The following is a 12274-nucleotide window of genomic DNA, read 5'->3' as shown; positions in this document are numbered from 1 at the left end:
TTCTTACGCCCGTACAGTCCTATTGCTCAAATTCATCAACACGTTAAAAATGTTGACTGAATCGGCGAAATTGCTTCTCCAGCTCTGGGTATAACGGCAGGTTAGGGAGGCCCGAGTGTGATGTTTCTACCTACACAATCAGCATGGTAAGGACAAGGCAGATGAATCTGGGTTCAGTCCTGGCCAGTCACTTATTCTTCGCGTGAGCCTCAGGAAGTTTTGCAAATTCTGTCTCCATTTTCTCATACGTACAATAGAGATGAAAATAATATCCAACTCCCAGTATCATTGTGCAGATCAAATGCCCTATCTTATGTAACACGCACATGGCGTGTACTAAATGCACAATAAGGATTTCCTCCTTTCACCTTCCCAGCCCCTCAGCCCTCCAGCAATATTTACAGATGAAGAAGGGGGCAGAATTTTCAGTGTTAGTCACACGCCAAATCACATTGTGGTAGTCAAAATAAAAGTGAGCCCAGACTAAAAGCAAATCAATGAGCCATGTGCTCTGAACACAGAATTAAAATAAGGACTGCGTGTGCAGAAAATGCGATCTGAAAATATGTAACGTATAATCAACAACATCCTTTTCGTAGCTTCTCTGGCGCCGCCCCCTCCTCCCCCCCACCGGCCCCCCTAGGTAGTAGGATCAAGAGAGTGAACAAAGGTAGCAACTTAGGGCAGGAGTTGGGCCTTCTGTTCCCTGATATATCCCAAGTAGGTAAGCCAGGACCCTCATATGGATTAATGATGCTTCATAAATATTTGATAAATGGAAGGGAGAAAGAAAGCGAGAATAAAGTAAAATACAGTGGGAAAGAAAACAGGAACATTCTGGGACTGAATACTCTGTTTTCCCCAGAGTTCAGGGACAAAAATAATGATTTCTAACAAGCCACAGAAAAAGTCTTAAATTTTCTACTAGAGAAAAGGTGGTTGATCTTAGTCACTTTCTTCAAATACATACAAAAGACATCTGTAAATGGTTTCTGCACCCCCGGTATAACCAGAGGTGACAGATCAAGCCACAAGTGGCCTTGCTGAAACCGTTCTCTCTTCAGGTAGGAGGACTCTCTTGCTCTCCTGACCCAGCCTGGACTTAAATATAAGGTGTAATGTTTGACGCCGAAGACAAAGTAGTTCATTTGCACGCTAAACCTAGGTGCTCAGGTGAAATGGTTTGTTAGCGCTCAATGTTTGTTCTGCCGATTGGTGAAACGATCTTCAGTTTTCCCTTGAACCACATGAATTTGAACCGCGTGGGTCCACTCATACACGGGTCCGTCTGTACGCGGCTTGTTTTGAATAAATACGTTGGAATTTTTAGGTGACATCTGTGACAAATTGAAACCCTTGCCGATGAACGGCATGGCTTAGAAATACCGAAAAAGACCGGGAAAAGGTATTCACGAATGCGTAAAATATACGTAGACATTCGTCCAGTTTAGTCGCTATCGTAAAATACAAACAAACCTATTGTAAGATGTTAGAATTTATCAACACTTGTGCACACAAACACACGCTGTACATGGTACCATTTGCAGTCAAGAGAAATAAACACATGGATAAGTACTGTAGTAAATAACTGCTAAAATTAACCATGGTCCAAACTACACCACCGCAGAGATTTTCCAGCCGCTCCCAGTTGCTTTTGTGAGCTCAGTGTTGGGAGTGTCTGCTTAAAACTCCCCATGATGCTAATCATGTCCACATGAGCAGCTGGTCTGGCCAGTCAATTAAGTAGCACAGTAAAAAGTCATCTCTCCTGGTTCTCACCTATTTTTCAAAAACCTTGCATAACACCGCAGGACCCATATGACGTGCCACTAACGATGCGAGAAATGCTCCCAAGGAGCCCAGAAACGTCCTGACCTTACAAGAAAAACTCGAGGGGCTCGGTAAGTACCGTAGATTGAGGACTGCAGCTGTGTGGTTGCCAACCAGTTCAAGATAAACGAGTCCAGTGTGAGGACCGTTTTAAGAAAAGGAAATTCATGGGGCACCCGGGTGGCTCAGTTGGTGGGGAGGCTGACTCTCGATTTCGGCTCCGGTTGTGATCTCATGGTCCGTGAGATTGAACCCTGCGTCTGGTTCTGTGCTGATAGCAGGGAGCCTGCTTGGGATTCTCTCTTCTCCCTCTCTCTCTGCCCCTCCCCTGCTAGCTCTCTCTCTTTCTCTCAAAATAAAGTAACCTTAAAAAAAAAAAAAAAGGAAATTCACGAAGCTGTTGTAGTTGCAGCAGTGGAGTGAAAACCTTGCACTTTTTGTGAAATACCTTTTATGATTTGAAAATGCAGCTTTTATGGGGATGCAGGATTGCTATAGGAAAGGCATACCTATAGATTCCAGCATGATTTGAGAAAAAGGGAAGTTATTACACGACAACGTAAAGCAAAAGGAGAGCGAAGGATCTAAGGCTGGAGAATTTAATGCCAGCAATGGATGGTTTGATAATTTTAGAAAGGGATTTGGCTTAAAAAAATGTCAAGACAACAGGAAAAGCAGATTCTGCCAACCAAGAGGCAGCAGACGAATTCCCAGGTGCTATGAAGAAAATCATTAAGAAAGGATATCTGTTTAAACAGGTCTTCGAGGCAGACAAAAGTACTCTATTCTAAAAGAAAATTGCCACAAAAACCATTTATTAGTAAAGAAGGGACGTAAGCACCAGTTTTAGGGCAACAAGGGATAGGCAAACTGCACTGTTTTGTGCAAATGCAGTGGGTTTATGATCAGTACTGCCTTTATCTATAAAGTTGCTAACTTTCCAGCCTTGAAGGGAAAAGATAAATGTCAGCTGCCAGAGTTGTGATTGTATGGCAAGGAGGCCTGGACGATGAGAACCCTTTTTCTGAATTGGTTCCACCAATGTTTCTTTCTGAAGCCAGGAAGTAACTTGCCAGTAAGAAACCACCTTTTAAAGGTGATCTTGGACAATGCACTTGCGCCCCATGCCCGCCCCCCAGCTCCTCCGCTGAGCCCCATGAATTCAACACTGAAGATGTCAAAGTGATCTACCTCCCCACAAACACAATGTCTCCAATTTGGCCTCTTGATCAGTCTTAAGGACCTTTAAGGCTCATTACACACAGTACTACATGGAAAGGATTGTCCGTGTTCTAGAAGAGAATCCAAACCAGACATCATAAAAGTCTGGAAGGATTACACCATTGAAGATGCCACCGTTGTTTCAGAAGAAGCCATGGAAACCATCTAGCCTGAAGCAGTGAATTCCTGCTGGGGAAAACTGTGTCTAGAGGTTGTATATGACTTCACAGGATTTATGATAGAGATTATGACATAGAAATCGAAGAAATCATGAAATAGATTGTGGACATGGCAAAAAGGCCAGGAGGTAAAGGGCTTCTTGGAGAAATTCCAGAATTAATAGGCACCACACCAGATGAATTAAGAGTTGTCTTGACGGACATGAGTCGTCTTCATGAACAAATTGACGTTAGATAATCTGGCAGAAGCATCCTGATTTATTCAAGACTGCTTTTGACTTCCTTTACAACATGGACCCTTCTATGATATGGGTGCTGAAACTAAAGTACGTAGAGGAAGAAAGATTGGTATTGTACAGAAAGCTTTTTAGAGAAATGAAAAAGCAAAAAAAGGTCAAATTATGAAATATGTATTTCTGTAAAGTTGCACCCGCCTCTTCTGCCTTCCTTTCTACCTTCTGCTCCTCTTCCCCCCCATCACCCCTCGTCCTCAGTCTACCCAACAGGAAGATGATGACAATAAAGACCTTTAGGATGATCCACTTCCATTTAGTGAAGAGTAAGTAATCATTACGCTGCACCGTTAATAAACATCCGTTGTGTCTTCATGTGAAAATACAATAACTGTATGGCAAGAACTATGCGAAACATTTTCTGTCCTCCTCCTCATCACTGCTTAAGTATTCATCACGTAGAATATCACAAACCAGATTTGTATGGAAGTGGATAGCCTATCCTTTCACAGGCATGGGGTCAGTGATATTTAACATAAAATTAATAATGTGTTAGTTTTCTTACTGTTTTATAACTTTGCTTTCAAAGAATTACCACACAATATCTCTGACTGCCATCTTTCTCTCCCTCTCTCCATACCCTGCCTTCTCCCCCCGCCCCCCACCTATAACTGGAGAAACTATGTATCAGCCTGTCATCACAGGTAAGTGTTTTTTTTAATGTAACAATATTTTCAATACTGTACGATGAATATGACTGTAATCCTGTATACCATAAGATTTTATAAGAGTTCGTTCACTAGGGTATAGACTGGGCTACCATGAAGCAACTGTATCCATTACAATAGGCTACATTAAGCACTCATCTTGCTGCTTCTTCATTATCAATGAATGCATCATTATACCTATAAATAAAAATGAATTTCTTATTCACCTTACCTTTCACTTTCAATGTCTAGTGTTAGTAATACAGAGCTACAGTGTATTGTATAATATAAGGCAATATTGATTAGGTACTGACATATATTTGTCTTCTAAACAGAGGATGCAAACTTATGGTATCAGTAAATACAGGACAGATACATACATATATATATATATATATATATATATATATATACACACACACACACACAGGACAGGTATATATATATATTATATATATATTATATATATAATATATATATATATCTCCTTATGATTTTCTTTTCTCTAGTTTATTATAAATAGAATATATAATACATATATAACAATATGTGTTAATAGACTGTTTCGGTTATTGGTAAGTCTTCTAGTAAGCAGGGGGCTGCTAAGTTTTTTGGGAGTCTACAGTTATATGCACATTTTCCACGGTGCAGGGGTTTGGTGCTCTTAACCCCCACACTGTTCAAGGCTCAACTGTACAACTAAATCTACTCACAACACAATGTGCTATACCAGAAAGGGGTCAATAGAAGAGTCCACTGAAAATATTCTGCTGGACCAGTTAATGATTGCTTTACACACACACACACACACACACACAGTCACAAGGTAGCACTGAAGATCAGCGTTATCACCCTCTTCAAGTATAATCTGGACACTGGTGGATATACTTGGCATGGCACGAGTTAGACTGCTCAGTTTTGGCAGTAAAATTATAGTCATTTTGTTGTTGCTGTTTTTTGATGGCTAGCATCTGATAAGCGGTAGAAATCTGGTAACCAGAAACAGTGATGCTCTGGATACTAACAGAGATGATGGAAACAACAGGATGAGCTGTGAAGGACGGTTGACAGGTGATACTCTACGGTGTTTTTTTTTTTTTTTTTTTTTTTAATCTTAAATTGGGTTCCCTGGAGACCGACTCTGAGATGGGGATTTGAGAGCAGGAAGGTCCGTGGGGGTGGGGGTGGTACTGGGGAAAACTACCACTAAAGTAGCGAGGGAAGAAGGACTGGATAAGGGAAAGTGCTGAACTTGAGAGCTGGGATGGCCCTTCAGAATTATCCCAAATTAAGGAAAGGGGGATGGGCCTTTGTGTCCCCCTCATTGACTAGTCATTGCACGTGGACTGCCCTGGAGAGGAAGCATAGCCCTGTGTGTGACAGCTCCTTTCAACTGAAGGCAGTTCCCCAGAAGGGACGTGTCTGAGAGGCATCGGTGCCAACACTCCCAGCAGGGGGTGGAATAAATACCTAAAGGGGTATCTGGACAGCCCATCACAGCATCCAGTAAAACTGGCAAGTTTAAATAACAATGTATTTAAGGGAGAGTAACTGGCATATAATCTGTACATAAAGGACATCCAATAAATATTTGTTGAATGAAGAGTGGCTCTTATGAAAGAAGAATGATAAGCGAAGGACTTAAACTTCATCAGAAGGGATTTAAATGAGGCTGTAGGAAAATACAGAATTATAACAGACCATGGAGAAAGCAGAAAACTTCAGCTCTCCTATCGGTATTGTGACTTGGTCATTGGATTAAATCGTTACAATGACTCAGATTCTGAATTATTCAGCCTTGGGGGAAAAAAGTAGAAGGTAAAGTTCCAAAATGGGCTCTGATTTGGGGATTCGAGGTTCAAGTGAGCCCCCCTACCCCCACTGTAAAATAGCCACTATTGCACTACATGAGTTTGATAGGAAATTTCACATCTTTGAGTCTTTTGTGAAGCAGGAGAGTGAAGTGAAAAGCATCATTGATTGAATCTTTCCAAAATTAATGACTCTTTCCACTTGGAGCCCTTTCAACTAACATAATCATGATCTAAGGTTCTTTCTCAAGGTCATTTCTGAGCACATTCTGAGCATCAGGACCCGCTCACCTTGCCGCTAGCAATTTAATCACAAAGACATTTCCCCAACATTACGCATTCCTGCATTAGATGATGCCCCTTACTTTCCTCAACATCCACATTAAAAAAAAAAAAAAAAAAAAAAAGGTATATAATTAGATGCTTGCACTGAATGAGTTTTACCCATGACTTACACGGTAATTTCAAAGATGCTTCACCTTCTTTTCTCAGTGGTTTTCAAACAAATGGAGATTCTAACAATCCACAAGTCTGTCTGTTGCTCAAGATTTATCCAGTTAAAGACTTAAAAATAATCTATTAAGTATCTTTAAGCTATCATGACACGAACAAAAATGCATAAATTCAATGTGCTAACTATAAATTTTTACTGTGACTCACCAATCTGTTCCTATAAAGATTAAGTCATTTTTATATAGATCCCAAAAGCTCCTGTCATCTCCACGTATTTTAAAAAGAATCCCAATATTTCAAATAAACTATTTTTTAAAAACTTAAAAATATAAAGTGTGTTTAGAATTCATTTTTTAATGTAAAAGAGGAAGTCTTCTCGTCAAATAAAAAATAATGTTAATCTTATTATGCAAAATGTATATTTTCTAGACATGCCTGTTTAACTCTTTCATTCAAAGTATTTGGGGAAGAATATTCTTTTCTGTCTGCGACCACAAATGTAACTTTTTGGTCACCTCAGAAATTGGTTTATTTTTAGTTTAAAGGACAGTCAGATCTCTTCCTGGCATCTTAATCTATATAAGTGTAATTAAACAAGATGCTTCTATCTTGCAGGACTGACCCATTAGCCTGGATCATTGGCTTTGCCTGTGCAGGACATCTAGGACAGGAGACATACGGGCACACACCTATACATCCACCACATACACATGCATCTCCCCTAAAGCCTGAAATTCGACCAACAATAAATCATATACCCTTTGTTGTAAGATTCGCACTTCTCATGGTCTTCTGTTAAAATATTCCTCAACAGGGTATCATTAAAGTGATGGGGTTGGCAGAGGCACAGTAATTTGTGTGTTTTCTGCGTGAAAGGGAAGAGGTGCAAAATGTTGCCAAGATAGAGGTCTGACGCATGAATCAGCACTGAAAGAAATTGAGAATAATCCAAAATAATGCAAAAATAATAATGGACTATTTACCATTATTTACATTTTTAAAGTTTATTTACTTATTTTAAGAGAGTGAGCAAGCAGAAGAGGGACAGAAAGAGGAAGAGGGAGAAACCCAAGCACGCCCCACACTCAACGCTGAGCCCAGTGCAGGACTCAACCTCACAACCTTGAGATCGTGACCTGAGCTGAAATGAAGAGTCAGACGCCCAACCATCTGAGCCACCCAGGTGCCCCGACATTATTATTTACTGACAGGCACTAACAAGGCACACGATACTATTTTCTTAAAGCTAGGGATAAAAGATAATGGTTGATATGGCAATGCGACTTCATTTAATGATTTTGTAGATTTGTTTTCCTTTTCTAATATTGTTAGTAACCTGGCTATTTTCAAGTGTGAGAATGACAAAGTCTTAACACAGGTCCATTCCTTCTTTTGCAGCATTAATGAAGTCATTGTGTGGCTAAACCTTGTTCTGAAGACAGCTTCAGTCTCAAGGAAGAAAATAACCTGGACTCCTATTCTGAAAGACTTGACCCGTAATATAAATCAGGGCACAAACAACAGCACTGTCCAGTTGCAATGACTATCATGATGAGCCCCTGACCTTCAGCACTGAGTGCAATTGATCTAGCTATTACTGTTTACTTAATGGAAAAATCTCTCTCCTGCTTTCAGATTTGTCCCAAGGCTTAGCCACAAGAGTAAGATTTCTTTTCAAAATGTGAGTTCATTCATTCTACAGACGTGAGTATCTGTAAAGCGCCAGGTCCTGTGCTGGGGCAGGGGACCCTCGAATGAATTAGGTACAGTTTCCACCCTCAACTGCCGTGACCATAGCAAGTTTTTATCGCCTTTGCTCTCCCCAAGTGAGAATGGCCAACCCTCGAAACTACTGTAAATTCACCGTGTGTGAGATTCAAGCCCAGCTTTCACAAAGCCTCTCAAATTCAGCTGGTGTTTTTATGGTGCTTTTTCATACATTCTTAATTTTGTTTTTCTCAGCTTTTCAAGTTTTAACTTTTTTAAAAATATGGACCTCAGATAACCAAGTTTAAGATGATTGTAGACTTGAGTTTATGATATTATCATCAATCCACAGAACACCCTCTTATAGAATGCCCTGCAGTTTAACTTTTTTCCTCTATGATCTTTGGTCACTAATTCCACACCTCCCTCCCCCTGAGACAGCTTCTAGAATATATTTAAAGTGTGTTCTTTTATTCTACTTTTATACACATACACACACACACACACAGAAGCTTTCAACAATTTGGGCATGGAGCATGTTTAATTTACATAAATGATACTGTGGTATAAATATCTTTCTAACTTTTTCTATTCAACATTTTTTTTTAAAGATCTATCCATGTTACTGAATATACATCTAAGTTACTGTTTTTTATACTCCATAACATATCATCCTATGCATGCATTGGTAAGTTTACCAATGGCAATGGCTGTCATGAGCATCAATACACTTTTTCCTTGAGCGCTTGAGTGACTTTCTGAAGAAATATCCAATAGTACAATTGCTAGCGTGTGTACAATTGTTAGATATGTACATAGTCAATTTCAATAAATTCAGTGAAATTATTTTCCCAAATAGCTGCCTGAAGGTCTCCATTTTTCTACATCTTCACCAGCATTTGATATTGCATGACTTTTTAGTTTTTGTCTTATGATTATAGATTGGCATTTTATTGATGCCTTAATTAGTATTTTCTTTTTTAAAAAACAATTTTTAAAATTTTATTTTTGAGAGAGAGAGGGAGACTCCAGGCTCCAGGCTCTGAGTGCTCAGCACAGAGCCTGACTTGTGGCTTGAACTCATGAACTGCAAGATCATGACCTGAGCCAAAGTTGGATGTTTAACCGACTGAGCCACCCAGACGCCCCTTCATTAGTATTTTCTGGATCTTTATGCTGTTTGAGCATCTCTTAATAATTATTACCCATTTAGGGTTTTCTTACTGTGAATTGCCTATTCCAAGATGTTGCCTATTTTTTATTGTTTTTTCTCACTTTGTAGGAGGAGGGCTGACTTAACTAATCCTACCAAGAATATTATCCAGTTTATCCTTTTAAAAATGTGTTACATAGAATATTTTTTCTTTAAGCCTTTAACACTAGGAAAGCTATTCAATTCTCATAGTCAACTTTTTTTTTGGTATGGCTTTCAGCCATTTAACATGTAATCACAGCTATATTTACCCTTTTAGTGAGGGTACTTGGATTCTTGTATTTTCTCTGAACCCAATTTACTTCAGTGTTATCACCTTTTTTATGTTTCTTGTCATAACCTAACTCAAAAAGATGTTTTGAAGGAGTCAGGCATAATTGAATCAATACGTTTATTTTTTCAAAACGTACTGGTTTAATTCTTCTCCTTATTATGACAGAATGCGCTCCCACTCACTTGGAATGACAATAGGTTATTAGAATTAGAAGACTCTGGAGATCAACTGGTTCAAACACACATTTTAGGTAGGAGACAGAAGATGGCTGAGGTCATCTGAAATTGTTCAGGCAGTATAGGCAGAGACAAAAATAGAATGGCCTAGCACTGAATCTGGTTTTTCATTTCTTTCTGTTTTACCAAATTATATTTGAAAACGATTTTGCATTTTATACTTAATCAAAAAGGTACATACATGGGGACATGTGTTCATATGTATGTGCATCTATGTGAAAGTGTGTTTGTATTTTGTAAACTCATGAATTTCTGTTTTTCCCCTTTGGCATTTATCTCTCTGTGACTGTTATGAGCCTTCTGATCTTGTACCTCTCCCATCTTTCCAAAAGCTTTTTATAAATTTTGAGTCTAATCGAGAAGTGCAAAATTACAAGCCATGCTTTGGAAGTCAAATTTAAACTCCTCTCTTTGGTAATCTCTGAGATAGTCAGTATATAAAAATATCATCCAACTTACTAATTATTTGGGTGTTGGCTCTGTTCTTAAGTCATCCATGAATTACTCCCTTTTTAGATTACTTAGCAGCATCAGAAAGATTCTCGCTCAGTTTTAGGATTGGAAGGGAAAGTCGTGGTTGAGTGTGGAGCTTCCAGTGATGGAGGCCTGACCTCACGTCCTGTGGAAACTCAGCCTCCCTGATAGGGCCAGAGCAGACAGGAAACAACACAGCTGGCAGGCTTCCACTTTCTGACTTGGGCCAAGTGAATATTACCGCCGGAATTATCAATACTAAGGTTTTTCACTATTTTCTTCTGTGTTCATCAAGACAAGAAAAAGACAAATTCTCCTCTGGCTCTGAAAGCTTGGATAGGAAGCAGCAACATGCCCATCATGTTCATATGTTCTTGGCCAAAGCAACTCATGTGGCCACAGCTAACTCTGGACAGCTAGAGGAGTATGGTCCTTTATGTACTGGAAAGGGGAGACCAGAAGTGTTTGGTGAAGAGCATACCATTGGCTGTCACACTTGGAAAGCCTCACTTTTGGTGGGATGGTGATGATAGAAACACCTCTTTGTCCTTATAGAGTATTGCTGTGTCTAACCAAAGAGCACCCAGGGCATGCCTGGAGATGGGAAAGGGCACTGGATTTGATTGTGGGCTGTAGTGTCTGAGACCTAGAAGGCTGACCCATAAGACTATAATCCAGGAGTAAAACAGAAACCATGAGTTGGGTAGGCCATGCTACTGAGTCAACGTCAAAGGACCAGAAGGAGAGAGCAAGACACAAACAATGGGCAAATTGGATAAGATCATCACCTAACCTACCTGCTCTTCCTTTTCCAGAGATACCTCTTGTGCACTAAGGAGCATGTACAATTCCAGGTTTTAGAGATTTAGCAGTGAATAAGACAACTGGAGGATAAATGACAGAAGGGACATCTGAGGCCTGGAGCGTGTACAGGGAAAGAGCTCTGACCATGTCCAAAGTCAGGGTGTGCACACCCTACACATCACTGAGTATTTCACCTCTCATTTGCTATATGCAGAAGCACAGGTGAGTATTGCTGTTATAACCATTTTCCCAATGCGGTAACAGTACCTCAGGGTAGTAAAAGTGACTGGCCCATGGTCCCGTAATTGATTCAACTCTTGGTTCTCTGACTCCAAAGGCCCTTTCACTTTACTTTTACTATGACACTGCTGTTCCCCACACAACACAAGTATCAAATGAAAAGTTTCTTGAATTTAGATCTTTACCTTCTACAGTTGGCATTTTGTACCGAAGTCTCACTTATAGCTGGCAGTTACAAATGAAAAGAACCATATATGGAGAGAATGTTAATTTAACCATAACCTTATTCATTCGTTCATTTATTAACATATATATTTATTATATTATTGATATTGTGTATATTATTTATATATAATTTGTATATTTATTAACATATATATATTCACATCATATATATATACACATGTACATCATATATATATATACATATGTATAACACATACATAAATATGTATATATACACACATGTATATTACATATACATATATGTGTGTGTGTGTGTGTATATATATATATATATATATATATATATATATATATACACAGGATACTTCCTGGATTCTTTACATGACCACTAAGAAACTCTTCAGACTGACATTTTTCAGTTGCCAAGGAAATCAGGAGTATTTTTAGAAAATTGTTACTTTGATCTGAAACAATCTCTTGTTAGGATCCAAGCAGTCCCATCTCTAAAATAGCCAAATACTCCCATCTCTAAAATAGCCAAATACAGCCAGCCACAAGACGAGTAACTCCGAATCTGCTTCCTTATTGTGGGAAGTGAGTCTTAGTGTCAAAACAGTGCCTGCTCTTCCCAGACTTTCCACGTTGACAGGGTTATGTCGAAGCATGCTCTCCGGCCCGTGCAGCTTCGACTGTGCTTATGAAAGGC

General features: G+C 39.3%; 1 protein-coding gene and 1 long non-coding RNA gene across 9 annotated transcripts in view; one reads left to right on the top strand and one right to left on the bottom strand.

The window, feature by feature from the left end:
- DLGAP1 (DLG associated protein 1) overlaps window positions 1–12274 on the bottom strand; it is an 893154-nt gene that overhangs the window by 485768 nt on the left and 395112 nt on the right. The gene's annotated exons all lie outside the window — the stretch shown is intronic.
- On the top strand, window positions 5160–11389 carry LOC109248594 (uncharacterized). The gene is made up of 3 exons (XR_002072133.2): window positions 5160–5241; window positions 7833–8197; window positions 11156–11389. It is a non-coding gene; the product is annotated as an uncharacterized LOC109248594 (long non-coding RNA).

This window comes from Panthera pardus, unplaced genomic scaffold (assembly GCF_024362965.1).
Source record: "Panthera pardus isolate Hobbes unplaced genomic scaffold, ASM2436296v1 HiC_scaffold_15, whole genome shotgun sequence".
Lineage (NCBI taxonomy): Eukaryota > Metazoa > Chordata > Mammalia > Carnivora > Felidae > Panthera > Panthera pardus.
This window is presented reverse-complemented; position numbering and strand designations above follow the sequence as displayed.